Genomic DNA, 19,638 nt, shown 5'->3' with positions numbered 1-19,638 from the left:
ACTTGCATAATTCCAGCGACAAAGTGTGAGAAGCGAATTGCTTTTTGTTTGGAAATTTATTAAAAAAAGCTTGCGTTCTTGTCTAACATATCTCAAACTCGAAGTGAACTCAACTTGAGCTTATTTAACAACTGAAGAATAAATTTCGCTTGCCTAACAAAACTTAAACTTTCAAAAAGAAACTCACGGTGTAGGATCAAAGAATAAGCAAACTTTTTTTTTTTCCCCCATTTTATTCGAAGTTATGAATACACGAGAATTATTCACCTAGATGAAGTCTCGTGTTAGCTCTTCAAAAAGACAAAATCGAATGGGATTTCCTTAATATGTCCGACTCTCTCTCTCCACATTCGTTTGCAAAACCTCTGAATTTTATTCCTTTTTGCTATCGAGAAAATAAGCAGCTGTTTCTTGAAGGAAAAAAAAGTCATTAATTGAATTATCATTAAGTGTGAACATGAAATTTTTAAGAAACGGCATGAATCATCTGGAAAATAACTCCTAATTAATTGATGTGAAACTTGCAACTGTGACTTTGATTAAAAAAAAAAGAGAGAGCAACTAAATCATCTTTGAATTAATTCAAAGATGATTTAGTTGCTCAGCATTAAGTTACTTTTATCTCTATTCTTTATCAGTTAGAATTGTGAAACCCATTTAACAAACTCAGGTCAAAGTATCCATGAATATAAACTGATAAGTACTGTAATTATTCGATATTATAAATTAGTATTCATATTATTAATATGATTATTAACATTAAAAATCTTATCATTAATCTAATGTTATTTAATTGCTCTAACTAGTGGTCCTCAGCTGCCGGGGGCGCCCCTTCTCTTGTGGGGAAACGTGTAGTTTGTAAAATAATTTATATGAGATGTAATTTATATCATAATTTATATATATATATATATATATATATATAGTGTGTGGGTTAAGTATGGTTTGAGAAACAGTGGTGGGTTCATTAATCCAATATTAATGACATATAAATGTGAATCATAATTAATTATTAATGTTAATAAAATAAATGTTAATTCTTAATGATTTTAACAAGTGTGTGTGTGTGTGTGTGTGTGTATATATATATATATATATTTTTTTTTTTTTTTTCCAACACTCTAATGCTAGGCTCTCTCGTGCCGTTCAACTTATTCCAACGTGGAACAGTACTCAAGCTCAATTTTTTCAGCTCGAGTAGTAAGTGCTGTAATATGATTTTCTTTCTCCTGCCTGATTCATTCCTTTTTATCTCACTAAAAACATATCTTAGAAAAACTGAAGGTAGGTCTACAAGTATTTGTTCTTTGTAAGTGGTGATTAGTGAAGAGTCCATCTTCACTGCAAATTCTGTCCTGGAAATATTAGGCAATGGAAACAAACGCAGAGCGAGAGTTGAGGTGTTAGTGTTCGTCTAGTTCTCACTCAACTTTGCTCAGTTGGGTATGCACTTCCTTTTTTGTTGAAGGTTTTTGGATGGAGTATAGAAGGAAATGACGGGTAATCCGTTTAGCTGTTCAAATGCGGATAGATTGGAAGAGGGAAGCTGGTTTGCATGTCTCAACTGCGTCTCGGTGTGATTCAAACAAAGATAAACTGTCTGCCTCTCTTCTTCTATATAAGATTAAGTTTTAGACAACTCTTCAGCGCGACATTTCGTTTCGCGGAAGAGAAGGAGGAGAGGCCCGTCTCCCATATTCCCTTCAGTGTGTTTAATAATGTACGTCTGTCCATCCGGACCTTTTTACGTGCCGCTATTTACAGAACAACAGTCATTAGACCAGCTTCAGGCAGCTGCCTATGTATTTTTAATGGCCTTCCAGCTACAATTTGAAAAGTAGCAAATCCAGCAATATATATTCGTGTAGTGTACCTGGAGAACACGTGGCGTACAGGTAGGAAGTCGATAGAAGCTTATTTATGTAATGCGTGAGTGTGGTAACCTTCTCTGCCGCCCCTCGGTCTGACATGCCGAGCACGTTTATGACATCGTGCAAACTGATGATCGATCGGGCTCCATAGGGAAATGAGGTGGATTAGTGACAAATGTGCGGGGGTATCTGCACCTGCTAGTGTCGTCTTCGGAACTGTCGCCAACATAATGGGGACTTACCAAGATTTTGTTTTATAGGAACCCTCGGATAGAAAGTGTACAAAAACGCTAACGCAATTTTTCAGGAAAGTTATATATTGTATAGTGTGGCGGCTTCCACCCGCGTCATTCTTCTAAACGATTTCGATCATCATGTCTTTTGATCGCTTATGGATATACAGTAGCTTCTATAGCGAATCGGGGGGAAAAAAAGCATTATTGGAATTAGATCTCTATATATTGAGTGATATCATATTTACATAGCATTGCTAATGGCACTGTGATTTAAATTTAGCTGATAATCTCCACCTGAATTTCGTTGCCTGGGACTTCAAAATTTATCTAACCCGATCGGATATTATATGCAGAAGGAACTAGAGCGACCACTGTATGATTCTGATAAAGGCTAACAGCCTGCCACTTTATTAATAATTTAATATTATGAGTCTGAATCTCTTCTAAAATGGAAGTCATCCATAGACATTTCCTTTATGATTTTCTTTTCCTGAATTCTTGGATAATGATAATTGTCATGAAATGAAACTAAAATGAATATATATATATATATATATATATATATATATATATATATATATATAACCAATGGCATGCCTGTTAGAACAACTTGAAAAAATACAACGTTTTTTATGTATCAATTATGTGTGGCAATTTTTACCTGTAATTTCCAGTTTTTTTGATACTTCAATGTTTATTACTATTCTCTTCCTTTATGAATACCTGATGAAGGCTGTTATAAGCCGAAACTAGTTGTATTATTCTCATTAAAATCTTTATAAGTTATCTCGGTTTTTTAAGTCATTAAATCTATATATTTTTTAAAATATATCACAACAACCGAGTAGAAGCATATGATAACATATATATGTGTGTGTGTGTGTGTAGTTTTATATTTTTTCTGTATGCATAAGATAATTTGCAAAATTAAAGAATAAAGCGTACGCGTTATATAGAAGGTAATTATTTAAGAAAATTTACAGTAACAAAAAAAAAAAAAAAAGACAAGTTCGTACGGTCTCCTTTGCACTCTTTTGTAAAAGGGAGATAATATTGCACTTACTGAATTACTATCAGCTTTAGGGGAAGACTAAACCTTCTGTCGTAAACTACCTAAGTTTAGCTACTTTGCATATTACCGCATATTACCTAGGACGTGAGTAAATTCGATTTTAGAAAGAACTTAATAATTATGGACAGGAAAAAAATGTTCTTTCGGTACCTGGCAATATTGCTCCTCTAGACGATGAAGGAAAGTTTTTACTCCTATGGAAATGCTCTCACCAAGCAGCTAATTCGAATAGAAAAATTTCGTGTGGCCAGTAAAAAAAAAAAAATTGAACGGAAAGGAAATCAACAGGTAGCTGTCGTTCGAGTTAACCACCTAACATCTGATATACAATTTATGTCAGATTATTAGTAACAGGTGCTTTAGTCCACGCGGTTAGCCTAGTGGCTTTGTGTTTCGCAACCATATGCCTGGGGAAGGAGTATTCCAGGTTCGATTCCCGTCGAAGACGTGAGGAATTTGAGAATCTTCCTCAGGCATAGCCAAGTTAGCCGGTCTTGGGCGCGGGTAGTAGGGTTTTTTCCACCAGTTTATCTAGCTTTTTTCATCCCGCAAGCAGGCAAACCGGTCCCGTGATACGCCTCTACAGCAAAAAAAAATATCTCTTCCCCCTCCCCAGCTTCAGACTAGGCCACAGGTCGGTTGGGAGTGGTACTAACAAGTAGTCGCATCTAAGTAACACGCGGATCCTGCATAGGAAGCGGGAATAACGCGTAGTGAAAGAAGAACATTAGTGACAGGTGCTTTGGCAGCTCTGCGTAATCAGTACAATTGGCACAGGTGAAACTGCATCTTTTAATACTAGTTATGAAAGTCATAAAATAACATAACCTTGCAGTTAAGGAGCTGGAATAGGGAAAGTCAATAGTTAGAATAAAAAAAAGTTAAAAACAAAAGAATCAAGTATGTTATCACTGATGAATTAGAAGAGCGATAGAAATGCAGATGAATTTTTTGACAGAATGGGACAGAGGGAGAGAGATATTAAACCAAAGTAGGTGTTGGGAAAAGTTCTGGTTAGGCATTCTTTGTCATGGATGCTATGGCGAACACAGATACACGTACTACTTATCCAGATACTGTAGTCACTTACAGTGGAAACAACAGTGGTCAGAGAATCAACTGGTATAGTAATCCGATAACGGACTCAATTTATAAAGAGTTGCGGAGTTTTGGAAGATTGTAAATGGGGAATATATTTACTTCGTGGCTAAAGGAAGCATTCATAAAATGACTTTGCGCTGTGTTTAAAAATTAAAAACCACTGTATGAAATGAATTGTTTAGGAATGCTATACACATAGGGGAAAAAAGTATAACGTAGATAAAGTATCCTCTTTCCTCGCTACTTCAGTTCTTGCAATCCCAATATGAGAGTAAGATTAATCTAGCTCTTCCCCCAAAGCTGCCTGTATTTAGTATTAGTGTTTGATTCAGTTCCGTCCGGTAATTCAGAAGAGTAAACCCTATCCTGCCTTTCAGCAGTAGATTAGTTTTATACCTGTCCTCGAAATGAACCAGATGTTGGATCTAACTGATATCTCATATGTGAAGATATGGCAGATTCTTTTTTCAAAAGACATAAAAGAAATTAACTGCATCTTAGAATCCAACTATGATTTTCGTTCTTTATAAGTACTATTTTCAGAATAGGAGCAGCATTATTTTCAACACATCAGTTCTGTCGATCGTGGTTGAGTTACTTAAGTGTCAATTTTCTAGCTTACCGAAATGAAGTTTCTTTGATTTTGTGACAGACTCAAAAATGATGGTTATATGACCATTTATTCATTGTATATGACAGTAAAAGCTACTAATGATAATAATAAATATTAAATATGAAGCTTATTTAGAAAAATCTGATTTCTGTCCTCTTCGTTCAAAGTTCAACCTAGTGTAGCATTGTTTTCTTAGCACCCACTCTAAATATCCTCTTCGGCATATTTTTATAAATACATCTCTTCTTCAGCTTTTTTCCCCTGAGGTAAGTTGTGTCTTCTGAAGATGACGCGCGCGCTGATTCACTTTCTCTTTCTTACATCCGGGTAAGCTGTTGGATATTTGTTGAGTAGTTCTGTTAAACAGAGGGGCCGTACAATAATAATCATGCAATTAATTAGAGCAATTCATTTCGCCAACTTGCCGCTGGAGTTTATAATTAAGGCAGGGTGATTTAAAACCCTTATTCCCCCCATAATGGGTGGCCAAAACCTTGTCAGAGTCTAACTGCAGCACTCCGTAATTCTCTCTGACAGTGCTTAAGCTTTGAGTTCCATTACTTTAAAGCTTGCACGTACGCCAATTAGGGCAAGCAAGCACCTGCCCAACTAATCCGTCATCATTCATATGAACGTGTGCCTGCACGGAGTCCTTGCTTTACCTATTTAAACTCACGAGATTTCTCCCGCTCCCTGGTTCTAGCCCATTACGATGTTCAACAGAATTGTGAACACGAACAAAGAGCATGACTTGTTTTGATAATTTAGCATTCATTTTCTTTATCTCTCTGTGTGTGCTTCTGTCTCTGTCTGTTTCTGCGTGCGTGTACTCCAACTGTGCCAGCTAATGAGAGATTACATAGAGATCTTCCTTCTTTTAAACTTTTCAAACAGGCAGGAACGTACTGTAAATGACGCATTTTGTCTGCGTTTTTCTTTGTGATTCACGCCAAATACACACGCTTGGAAACATTCGAGTAAATGTTTATGCATAAACGTATTCTCTTTAATTTTGAAGAATTCGCAACTTTGGGTGTACGTTGGAGTGTCTAAACGAAAGATATTAAGTATCCACTCGAATTATCTGATGCTCAACTTTACCCTCCCTCTGAGAACTCCGTTGAGCATCATATTATGAATCATTAACATACCCGTCGTTCGATGTTAGCGCTACGAATCCACTAACAACACAGCACGTCCGATCCCATTACGTTTGGTTCTTGGATACAAGGCTTGAAAGGCAGCTAGCTTTCGGATTCAACGCGACAGCCATCTGTGCTTCGGTGCTAGTCTTAAGGCGGTGGAGCGTAACGTCTGAGTCAACCCAATGGCTGGCGCGAGAGGCACGTGCAGTTATCTCGCGGGTCATCGAGGAACTGCGTGACCATCTCATCGCCTGGCGGACCGTGAAATGGTGTCCACTGACAGTCGTTTGTTTATATCCCACAACACCTTGCCATTCTGGTCCCCGAATTGGACTTAGTACGCGGCCTACGGGACGTCTGTCACCACGCCGATCACTTGATCCCGAGGGAACATTAATTTGTAGTCCATTTTTGGCGCACTTCGTTTATCCTTTACCAGATATTCTTATGCGACCCGTGTTCTCTTGCTAATGTAATAACATTATAATCTCGCTCTCGCTGTACACGTCTTATAGTAAACCTATTTTATCACTGAGGCGTATGGAGTTGCATGCTCATACCGTTATCTGCATACTTGCATAATTTATTTGTTTTAAATGGTTTACGTGAGTTTTGCTGGAAGAAAAAAAATCCTACATTTCTTGTCCACGGTAATTATTTATTCGTTGCATAATGAAATACACTTCGTGTGTTTATTTTATGCTAGTTACACAACAAAGTTAACTAAGTATCTTTTAGCAAGGCTATCTCGTATAAATTCCCTCTTAGTGTTCAAAGCTGATGTTTCCCCCTTGGTATTTTAAGTACAAATAGAAATATATTGTGCAGTCCCATTTGCTCTACGAGTAGTTTCTCAATGTCGTTACAGAAATCTGTATTTGTGTGTGTGTGTGTGTTTATATATACTAGACCCTTCTCACACTAACAGCAACCTAAGTTATAGTCTACTTGACTCGCATAGTTCTGCCATTAAATACTGGCGTACGCGTGAACTCATACGCTCGCATTTGCCCAACAATAGAACTACAGAACGGACTATAACGACAATTCAAAAATTAACTTCAGTTTACAAGTCTGTTATTATAATGGCACAGTGTTTTTATGTTTTTTTTTTTAATTTGCTTTAAGTGTTACCACACCTGAAGAAGTCGTTTTGACGAAACATGTTGTGTGCCGCATTACGTGTATATATATATATATATATATATATATATATATATATATATATATATATATATATATATATATATATATATATATATATATATATATATATATATATTAATTAGTTTAAATGACTGATACCGAGAGATAAAGAGGTAACATGATTTATTTAAAAAGATACTACTAGTTTATTAGTTTCGTTGAATGGATCAACTTCTTTATCACAATCAAAGAAATATACAAAAAATAACCGAGACTTGAATATTGCATTACAGTACTAGTACAAAAGACATTAGTACCTTTTGAAAACAGTAATGCGAGCTTGAGTTCCAAATAAAAGTTGACTACGTGCTGTCACGAGTGCGCCAGTATTGAACAGAGGCAATGTGTGCGTCAGAGAGATTGAAACTTAGGCCGTTATTGATATGGGAAGAATCTAAGGTAATTTCTCTAGATTCGACAGTCTTTCAAGTTCATCATAGCACACATGGATATTAGAAGTTTGTGTCCAGTCCACAATGTGTTGGCGGCCTTCATCTGAGTTAACAGGAAAAAGAACGTGGCGAGAGAGAGCGCTGGCTCTAGTCCTGTTGTAGGAAATATCTCTATGGTGTTCTTCCATACGTAAAAGGATGGATTTAGCAGTTTGGCCGTAGTATGGCTTTCCTCAATCACATAAAATCTTGTAGAGTCCTGGAAGCTGAGTGGGAAGATGTTTCTCTTTAGGTTTACTAAGTATGGAGCGTAGAGAAGCAAGTTCTGAAGTTAAATTTCTTGAGAATTTTAGCTAGTTTTGGTGAAAGAGAGCTGATGTAAGGCAAAGAAATAAAAGCTCTGGGGGGAAGAGGATCTTCAGAAGCAGTTGAGTGACGGAGAGAAAGAAATTTATCAATCTTATTAGGAGAGAAAAACCATTATTAATAAAAGTCTTTTTAAGAAAAAGGAGTTCATTTTCAATTTCTGTTTCTTCTGTAAGTAAAGATTTGGCCCGGTGTGCTAAGGTAGGAATAATACCAAATTTTTGCGGAGGATAATGATGGGAAGATAATGAATAACAATGAAGGTATCTATCAGAATGAGTAGGTTTCTAAAAATTGAGATTTTAATACTTTCAGAACATCTGGTAAGCTTTAGATCTAGAAAGGGGAGGCAGTCATCGGATTTCAGTTCGAAGGTATAAGAAATTTTTTCATAAAACTTGTTTAGGTGGTCCAAAAATAAATTGAGGTTGTTGACACCATCTTCCCAGATGAGAAATATATCGTCTATATAACGATACCAAAGTTTTGGTTTAAGGGGGAAGGAGTTAATAGCTTTTTCTTCAAAATCGTTAAGAAATATATCTGCGAGAATCGGAGAGAGTGGGCTGCCCATGGCCAGACCTGAGTTTTATAAGTAGATTTTATTGTCATATTTGAAGTATCCTGCCTTTATGCAATGGGAGAGTAAAGCAAAACGTTTTTTTGGATAATTTGTTCTTAAGAAGATTGAGGATTTCTTGAGCAGGCACATTTGTGAAGAGAGAGACAATATCGAAATGCATTCCATTCATTCACCACTCTCCAAGCAAAAAAATCTAGTTCTCACACCCTTGTTAACCACACTTTTCCATAATTTCCAGGGATGACCTCTTGTTCTTCCATCACTATCACACAGCTGAAATATTTCCCTTGCATCAATGTTATAAAAACCTTTAAGTAATTTAAATGTTTCTATCATATCTCCTCTTCTCCGCCTATCAACCAGCCTCTGTAATCCACAAGCTCTCAGTCTATCAATGTAGGGAGCATTTTTTTACACCACTTACCAACTTAGTGACTCTCCTCTGAGCCCTCTCCACCAATTCCTCATCTCCAAGGAATCCAGGGTATGAATCTTAGCCACATTTTAATTTACATTTAACGTCGTTGTCCTCATCACCGTTATCTTTTATGATTTAAGCGCAGCCCCACAAAATACCTCGTAAGCTTCCTCGCCTGTTTTCACAGAATGAGATGGTTAGTACCTATTAATCCACTCTGCTATGTCTGTTAGTAGGTATCTCACGGATTGGCTTGGAGAAAAGAAATCCTTTTCTTTTCTCTTAATAATCGTGTAACCTCTTCTTTGAAATTAGGCAAATAAAATGCCTTCAGTCATATATGAGATCTGTTCCCATATATATATATCTTATTATTATTATTATTCAACCTTTTGGTTCTGTCCACTGCTGGACGAAGGTCTCCCCCATGATTTTCCAGATCACTCAGTTTTCTGCCTCTCCCATCCATCTCAGTCCTGCAATTTGTTCCAGTTCATCCCTCCACCTTCTTCTCGGTCTTCCTCTTTGTCTTGCTCCATCCATTGGTCTCCACTCTGTTCTTTTTCTAGTCCATCTCCCATCACTGCATCTGGCATGTGGCCAGCCCATCTCCACTTAGCCTGTTTAATGTATTTTACAATATCCATGACATCTGTTCGAGATCTTATCCAGGTATTTGTCTTCCTATCTCTTAATGTTATTTTTAGCATACTTCTTTCCATGCGATGTTGTGTTGTTCTCAGCTTTTTGTTTAGGACTTCTGTTAAAGTCAATGTTTCTCCTCCTTATGTTAGGACAGGAAGTATGCACTGGTCGACGAGTAGTCGACCAGTGCATACTTCTTCTTCTTTCTTCTTCTTCCTTCCACGGTATTAGGCCTACTGACCTGTTCCGGCCTCACACCACCTTTTTAGGGGGTCTTCCTCTACTTCTTTTTCCCTTTTGGTTTATAATTTAGTATTATTTTTGATAATCTTTCTGGTGACATTCTATTTACATGTTGGATCCATTTGTTTCTGTAATTTTCTACTGTTTGTGAAATCGGTTTTGTTGAAGATCTTTTAAAATATCTACATTTCTTTTCTTATCTAATTTAGTATAGCCTGCAGTTCTTCTTAGAAATATCATATGGAAGTAAAACATGGATGTTAACAAAGGATAACATCAGCAGAAATGAAATTTCTAAGCATAACTGCAGGCTATACTAAATTATATATATATATATTTGAACGAAAGCAAAGTAATAGAAGCTACGCAGCCATGGGGGGGGGGGGGCAATTAGCAACTTCGTTAACATTTCATTTCTAATAATGCAGTAATGCAATGTTACAAGATAATTGTTTGTCATGTAACAAATTATGAAAAATAATTGATTTCAATACTTTTTTTTTTTCATATATCACTCAGCTACAAAACTGAAACTTAGAGGTAAATGAATAGGACGAGTCTGGTGTTTATACATATTGCACCACATCCAGAACGTTCATTTCTCATATATTTTGTGTACTCGCTACTACATATTATAATATAATAACTCGTTTTCATTCCTCAAAAGGAATAGACAGAAATCTTTTAGCCCTAACTAACTTGTGGAAATTGATCGGAGCCAGACTACACTCTTAGTTACTGTCCCATGCTACAAGATTATCTACATCCAGTGCCTTAAACATTGATCTTCATACTATCCAAGGACAACCTTGTCATGTTCAATGTCACCAAAAGACTGCCTTGCCTTTTCTCTCGAAAAAGAGATCTCAGCTCGCCTGCCCTTATCCTCAGTAATACACAAATCACCAGACAAGATCAGATCTCTTGTTTGGACTAAAGTTTAACTCCAGTCCCCTGTCATAAACACATTACATCAGCATCCAAAAAACTAGGCATTGTCTTTCGTTTAAGAGGCTATTTTACACCTAACCAACTCCTATCTATATACAAATCCCAAATTTCCCTATGCTTAAAATAAATACTGCTCACATGTTTGGGGTGGTGTACCTAAAATTTCCCTTAAAATCCTCGACGCTGTCCAGAGGCGATCCGTTAGCCTCGTTGATGATCCCTCTCTCTCTTACAGATTCACTTCATTCTATATACAGGTACTTCCATTGTTACTGCTCCAGTGAATTGGCACCTATCATTCCTCCACTTTCTGTTGCGCGCTGTTAATACAAGACTAGCAGCTTCCCAGCATCCCTTTACTGTGAAACTATCGAAGTTTCTTGCAGTTTCTCCTCTTCTTCTTTTATTCCGTCCACCTCTGTCCTCTGGAACAGCTTTTTTCACTTCCTCATGAAGTATTCCCAAATAACTACTACAACCCGCAGCTCTTAATATATATATATATCAATAAACTTCTATCTCAGTCCTCATTTACACCCCACTCACTGTCTCGACTTCTCGTGTATGGAATCAATATATATATATATATATAAAAGGTTATTGGAGTTCATCTGATCAACTCTGATGTCTGAGTTGTTGGATTATGGAAAGACAGAACAGACTAAATTGAATAATTGCTCTAATAAGAAAATCAGCAAAAAAAGGAAAAAAAATGACTGACTATAAAATTATGCAGGAAGTTGGAAAATGTTATCTCCATAAATAGCTGCAATGTGAGAAGTATCACATTTCACTATTTATGCAATATTTTCAGTCAAGAACTCAAATTAAATATGGAAGTAGACAATAACACAATAAAGAAAGCTGGCATGGTTGGAAGTCAGCTGAATAAATGTATATGGAACAAGAGAGAGATTCGTCTAAACACTAAAACTAGGTGTATACAAGACAATATTCAAAGCAGGCTTTACTTATAGATCTGAGAGTTGGGTTAGAAGCGAAAAAAGACTAAAGCCCACAGATATGAGAGTTCTGAAAAAATTAGGGGCGTCAACAGATGGCAGAATCGTATTTAAATGAAGATATTAGGAAGGAACCCTGACATTGTTGGCGTTCAGGAATGTGCGAGCAGAAGGAGTATTAGGTGGTAGGGGGTCACTTAAACAGAATGGGAGAGGAAAGATGAACAAAACAGGTGTTTGATGCTAAGATGGTAAGGAAAAGACCCGAGAAACACCAAGATCTAGGTGGATTGATGCAAATAGAAGCCGAAGTACAAGATTAGACTCCTGGCAACAGACTAATTCGGTGGAAAATTGTCGATAAGAAGTTAGTAATAATGTAAACTTTTTATGTGGTATTGCCGTAGTATTGCACATCTTGCTTTGAGAATACATATCAGAAATTTAATGATGATTGTTTCTCACGTTGCTTTAAGATCCTTTGAGAATTTCAGTTCATCGAACTTCAATAAAGAGGTTACAGCGGAAGAGAGAATCGCTTCCACTGCAATTATCTCTACAGGTCATCATTCAACCAACAGATTTCTATAAAATTTGGAATTTAGTTCTATATTATACAGAGTGTTTCACAATGAATGTCCCGATTTGAAAATTGTATGTCTCTGCAACCACGAACCACAAATGAATGCGACTTGTATCATGTGAAATTATTAAATTATTATTATTTGTTTATTATTATTATTATTTATTAATTATTATTATTATCATTATTAAATATAATTATTTGAAATCGGGTCATTCTTTTTGAAACACCCTGTATTTCTCACAGTTCCTGGAGAATTTCTGCATCATCAGATCGACATGTGGCAGGGTGAGGCTCCTTTTTATGTAGATACATCCAACTTCGCGTATGTTAAAAAAAAAAGTGAGCCACGTATTGAGGAAACTATGAGGAATTATAATGACAAGATGCTTCTAAATTCGACTATAGTTTAGAAGTAACTACCTGTATTGCTCAATTTAATTATTCCGGTTTTGTGACCACATGTTTATTAAAGAAAACTGTTTTTAAACTAAACAAGTACTAAAAACAACACCCGACAAGTTCCGTCAGACTAACATCTTCAGGGGTAAAGAGAACTAAAAGTTTAAAGCATAAACTACTAAACTACTACAAATTACGAAAATTACTTTATTTGTTGGTATTGTGAACATCAAAACAGTTCGTTAAAAAAAAAACTAGTAGTTTGTGCTTTAAACTTTTAGTTCTCTTTATCCCTGAAGATGTTAGTCTGACGACTAACGAAACTTGTCGGGTGTTGTTTTCAGTACTTGTTTAGTTTTAAAAACAGTTTTCTTTAATAAACGTGTGGTCACAAAACCGGAATAATTATATTGAACTTCTTAACCACAGAAACCTCTGCAGGAATACTTGTATTGCTGTTTAATTGTTGAGAATGTTAATTTTTCTTCTGAAATTTCTGTAACAAACAGAATCTCTAATTAAAACATTAACCAAAATAATGCCAACCAATTTGTTCCTAAACTGAAGACAATGTCATGCGTTCTTTGAACGTTGGTCTCTTTTCTTATGATCTTCTCTCTCTCTCTCTCTCTCTCTCTCTCTCTCTCTCTCTCACTTATGAGATGTTTTTAGAGATTTTGTATTTCATGTACGGGGAACAACCTCAAATGTTCTGCACACCGCATATATGTGGTCAGTGGGATGATATAAGAGTTTGCTTGTTTTGAGGTTGTTCCCCGTACATGAAATACAAAATCTCTAAAAACATCTCACAACGTCCGGAGTAACAGTACATTTGTACTGTTACTCCGGAATTCTGCTCTAGAAACCAAACATGGACATTTTTTGCAGGTTTGGTCCTCCAGTAAGTGGGGTGGTCTAATGATATTTGCAAACATACATTTTTGCAGCTGGTTCGAACCCAAGACCTATTGTATTTTTTTAGGAGAGCCCACTCACCCAACTAGGCCGGCAATGCCGTTAAGATAGACTCCAAGTAAAAACGTCATATGTCCATTTTCTGTTTCTACTGTTTTCTTGTTCCGTGAAATAAGAGTCTGAGTGCATTTTCTTGATAGTGCGAGACTATTTGTTTCACGTGAAGTATCTGATCTTATGGAAAAGTGTGAACAGTAAGTACTCCTTCCTTACCCGTATAGTCCGCACATGTCCACCATAGATTTCGATCTCTTCCCAAGTTGAAAAAGACTACTACATGGGAAACGCTTCACTAATGACGGTTTCTGTGTGACCGACTTATCAAACAGAACAAAACTAAAATATTTGATGGCAAGACTGCAACTGTTATAAGACAGAATGAAGATTCTGTTCGAATATCTTTCGTTATACGGTATCTCAAACCTTGCTTTTCATGTTTGGTAGTGAATAAAAAATAATGTTTTTATTTTGAAAGTGAAACCTCTTCACAAATAAAAATTCCATCATACGCATTGTGGTGTTTTTTGTAATCTTCACGGAAGAAGCACGTGCTTTCTCATTTTTGTTCTTGGTGTCTCCTCCCTTATTGCTCTACGCATCAGATTTCAGTAGATTCCAATGCTCAGTAGAATTGAAAACCCGTGTTCTCTACTAGGGGATTGCGATGTTTGGTCTTTGAAGTTATATATATATATAAAATTTTCATATTTTCACATATATATATATATACTATATGTAGAAAGTTTTTTACCTTGGGTATGTACTATGTTAAAAAGATACCAAGCAATTTTATATGCTTGGGGTTTGCTTACTTGGAGAAAAAGGATTAAAACCTAGCTTATAAAATTCCTTGGTATCTTTAACACACACACACACACACACACACACACACATATATATATATATATATAGTAAAGGAGAGAGAGAATGGATAAAATGTGTTCGTGGAAATGCGAAACACAACCCTCAATTTTAGTTATTATTAATAATTGGAAATATCAATATAAAACAATGTGTACCTTTTTTTTTTTGCTCGGTGAAATTATAAAATTATCCTGAAGTACACAGCTTTCAAATGCACTAAATTTAAGTTAGAGATGAGCAACAATCTTCTTTTCAGGAAGTCAATGTGGTCATCTTTGAATAATATTTGCAGAAAATGTAGCTACCCAACTCCGAACCATCAGAAGGCAGGAAATTTGACAATATTCTTCAAATAATTTTGGTGAAAAGCCTCACCAGCTATATGTCTGACGTACTAAATTCCATTTGAGCCATATAGATAGATTGAACTTCGAAGTATCAAAAAAAAAAAATAATAATAATAAAATAAAATAAATAAAAATAAATAAATAAAACTACGATCTCTATTGTTGATCCGAATGCCACTTAGCATGTTCCTTTGTACATTCGAAACGTGAAATGTGCCATTTCACCTATCCTCAAAAAGTTCACTATAAGTAAGCAGTTATATCCTTTATACTACTAAACAATGCAACTGAACTTGGTATGATGCAATATCATATGTTGCTATTGCATCACAACCGTGATAGCTGCTGTAAACTGTCATTTGTTTTCTTTTCTTTTTCTTTTTGAATATATGTATTCCCATTAGAAGAGTAATTTGCGCACATTTTATTTTATTTCACCCTATTATGCGTATCTGTTAGTTCAGGACCGCATGATCACTCTTTAGCCACTTTTGGCAAGGTTTGTTCATGATGACATCTTCCGATACTGTTACCAAATCTAAAGTGTTGTGACCTCCAAATCTAAAGAGTTAACATTCTTGTACACTCTCTCTCTCTCTCTCTCTCTCTCTCTCTCTCTCTCTCTCTCTCTCTCTCTCCTTCACAATTTGTGTATGATAACTATCGTTCAAGAATAAGAGGCAGTCTCTTTCTTTACCTTCATGCACGGTTTCCTTTTTTAGTTTATATTTCCTTAGTGGACACGTTAAAGCAAATTACTTTACGCAAATTGCCTTCTCATGACCTTCATTATGCATCAAACTTCCACTAAATTTTTTTTCATTATGACCACTGCTTCGGATAAAACGCTTTCAAACCCAGCTTCACCACCTTTCTAGTTCTGAAACAACTTAATTGACAACTCTGACATCATTTGGAGTACAACTCTCTCCTCTCCTTCCCGTTTATTATATCTGCTCTTCCTAAAGCACTGCTCTTTCGCTTCCATTACAATCAAGATATAATTATCAGTGAACCATATTTCAGTTGTTCTGATTATTTTATTGATCTGAAGCATGTATAACTATAAACTCTTTCTCTTGTTTCTAAGAATTCTTGCTTCGGTATATATATTTGGTATTTGGTAAATACCAACTTCTCCTGTAGCAGATATTTTTCTCCAGAATACCAAGTTCTGTATTTGGTAAATGCAGGAGAACATTTCTGGAATTTATCCTGCATTTGTTACTGTTCCTCCTTGTCCAGAAAACTGGGACTTTATCTATTATTCGCCTTTCCTCCTTTATGTAATTATCGATTTTTGATCCTAACGACCATCGTTTCAATTCTTTCCCGCGCGCGTTTCCATTAAAATCTTTTAGAACTTACAATTGTGCTTATTTAGATACAGCCAATCGCTAGCACAAAATTTCTTTCACTTGCATAATTCTTCCTCCATGTAATAAACCTGAATTGTTCCTATATTCTGGCCATCATTCATCATCAATGCACTGCGTCTCGTAGCGTAGTCGGCAATATATTTGGTGTTTCTCATTCGGTTGGAATTCAGTCGGGTTCGAATCCTCTCTACGACGCGAAGAACCTTTATAAGGGCTTTTCAACTGAAAGTGAATTGAAAAGATCTCATTCGGGAATGACAGAGTCTCTCTCTCTCTCTCTCTCTCTCTCTCTCTCTCTCTCTCTCGGAACCTGGTGTTTCATTCTTCAGAATAGGCAAACTGGTCACAACACACATAATTAACATCACTGGCATCATAGCTATAGTTGTTTTGGCTGTAACATCACCATGAGTACTTTCATCTACGAGAGCACTGATGACAACAACATTGCGGCCATTATCGGTGCTCTCCCTCACAATTCTCCACTATCACATCAAGACAATGCACTCACTATCCTCGTATTCTTATTTTCACTGTGTAGTCACTACTCCGACATTTCCCTCATATCTTTTTTCCACAGGACATTTTGTATTTTACCTATTCTCTCTCTCTTCCTCCCTCTTTCTTCATATCTATGATAATGGATTTTCGTTATCACATTATCGATTTAAACTAGATTTATCTTAATATTATACTAATATCTCTAGGTATGAATTATAAGACAAATAGCTATTACACCTTTTAAAATGAGAATTTTTTATCTGAGTCACCAATAGGTTGTTGATTTAAAATAGCTTCATAAACCCGCTCAGTTTCCCTTTTTGTTTTGGACTTTCATTTGATGCGATAGCTGAACTCATTAAAATTTTATGTCAGTCGTCTGACAAACACCGAGATATTAAAAGTCTTATTAACAAATGCAGACTATTTTATGCATACAAGTCCTTTTCGATTGCTAATTCCTTCATCGCTTCTGATTTTATTCATTACTCCATTAAAAGAGGGAAAAAACTCTTTCTCGAAGGAATTTTTTCCCGAAAGCACCTTTACATTTTGAAAAAAACCAATATTGATTATGCGCAACCAAAAGATTTTATAAGCAACGAGATTTCGCTCTTGCTGCACTCGCTCGGTCTACAAAAAAATCCAGATTCTTTAACAGACTGTTTAACTTCTTTTTTTTAAATAATATTATTGTAATACTTCTTTACCCCACAATCCGTTTTTTGTGATATTTTCCGCTGTTACTACACTAGCTCGTTCTCTGTTCTTCAGACTTCAGACATAATTTTTCACTCATTTAGGTTTTCGCAATTTCCACGTTGCTTTTCAAGAAAACGATGTTGATACTCTTGATTCAAGAATTTATCGCTAACACTGACATCATTACTTCCTCATCGTTGATCTATCACTAAACAGCCTCACAGGAAGTGGGTGAAACACACCTTATTAACTCAGTTTAGTCATTGCAAACATTCGTGTGAAACCTAGCTGCCATCGACAATATTTCACGAAACAACGAGCCCTTATCTAGTTCCGAAAAAATTCCGGATGGGGGTGCTTTCTAATTCAGCTATGCAGGTGGGTTGAAGGTTTCTCTTTTTTTTAGAGGAAGCAAAAATAGATTATTAAAGCAAAAGCAATTGTTAGTTTAATAATAATCTTACTACTTATTTTCTGAACGTAAGGTGTTCTTTATCAAGATGACCTTAAGGTATGATTTTCCTGCTATTAAGTACATAACATTATTCTGTCTAAATTCGTAGGTCTGTTTAACGGACTTGATGTCCGGCTTCTTATAGTTCTAAACACATCAAGGAAATATGTGAGAAATTATCTGGGAATTTTATACTGAAATCATATTATCATTAGTGTCATGTAAATCAGCGATATTTAAATAATATAATGCCACACCAGAAATTTTAATAGAAAATCAAAATTTTAGTTGAAAACTTTTACTATACAACAATAATATGTTTTAATTCTAAAGTAGCCAACAGCTTTTCCTTAAAAAAAAAAAGTTGTATTATCCTTTAAACAGACACAAAAAGGATAAGTGCGAGATATCAAATGATTTTTAGTAACTGTAGTTGTGATTGGATGAAATTTTCCTAAGTACGTTGAGTTACTAGGTGGTCCGAATTTCTTTATGGCTCTGGAGAGAAGCGTGCTGATATCAGTACGCGAAGCATCTTGTAATCATTTATTAAATAGATATTCTGTCAAGATACAAATAAGCTGACAATCATCTACAATCCTTTCTCTCTTCGTCTTTCATTCCTTCTATTTTCCACCACTGTTCACAAAACGTTAACAGACAGCTACATGACTTCCCCACCAGGTGGCTTTCCACCCACATCCAAACTTTATTTTATGTCAAAGAAAGAAGTCATTCCAAGGTGGTACGATTTATATTCCAATAAAAATGGATGGATTGTCTTTTACTCGACTGTGCAAGCATAAACCTTCTTCTGTTATGGAGTGATGGACATTTTATTGGCCTCGTGCACTCTGCTAAGCAGCCGGAAGACCTCATGGCGAGATGTCATCGGGTGTCTTTCTTTTGTGCCTGCACGCCTGCAGGTTGTGTTATGTATTGTAGAAATACATATCTAGTAAAGTTGAATTCACTAAAACTGAGCCTTTTGGAATGGCAAACTGACCTTGAGAATCACATGTAGTAAGCTAGCAGAAAAATTATATAAACTGTATGATGAGTGAAAATGAATTTTAGTTTTTATTTTTAGTTTTTAAATTTCATTTCATAACATTCTATGTACTTTGTATCCCTCTAACATCCTGGTTTCAATTTTTTATTGAAAAATATATGCAACGACGGCAGCATTACATAATGTCTTAGTGCATTCATCCGTCAGTGTTTATACGTATCTTGTCGTTATTTGTCTTCTGTCTTTCTAGATAAATGGGCTGTTATTATTATTATTATTATATTTTTTTGCATTATGACATAAATCGTCTAAAGAAAAGGAAAAGAATCCGTGCATAAAGTTTATATTTAGAACCATTATTTCGATGTCTTCATCAAATGGATTTTATCGTTGAATTTCCTGTCTTGTTTGAAATATGACTAAAAGGAAAATTAAATTAGTTCTATTTCTGATGTAGCATTATAAAACTCGGCACAGACGTAAAATAAAAGTCAAAGACATTGTTAATTTTTTCCTGTTATTGTTATGATTATAAATAACATAGCAGAAAGATGAAATGAGAAAAAGAGAGTTGTATTCCAGGTGAATGAAGTTAGCAGCGTCCGTTACTTC

The sequence above is a fragment of the Typopeltis vanoorti genome, chromosome 6 (genome assembly GCF_054136105.1).
Source record: "Typopeltis vanoorti isolate ZY-2024b chromosome 6, IOZ_Tvanoo_1.0, whole genome shotgun sequence".
Taxonomy (NCBI): domain Eukaryota; kingdom Metazoa; phylum Arthropoda; class Arachnida; order Uropygi; family Thelyphonidae; genus Typopeltis; species Typopeltis vanoorti.
Note: the sequence above shows the minus strand (reverse complement) of the source record.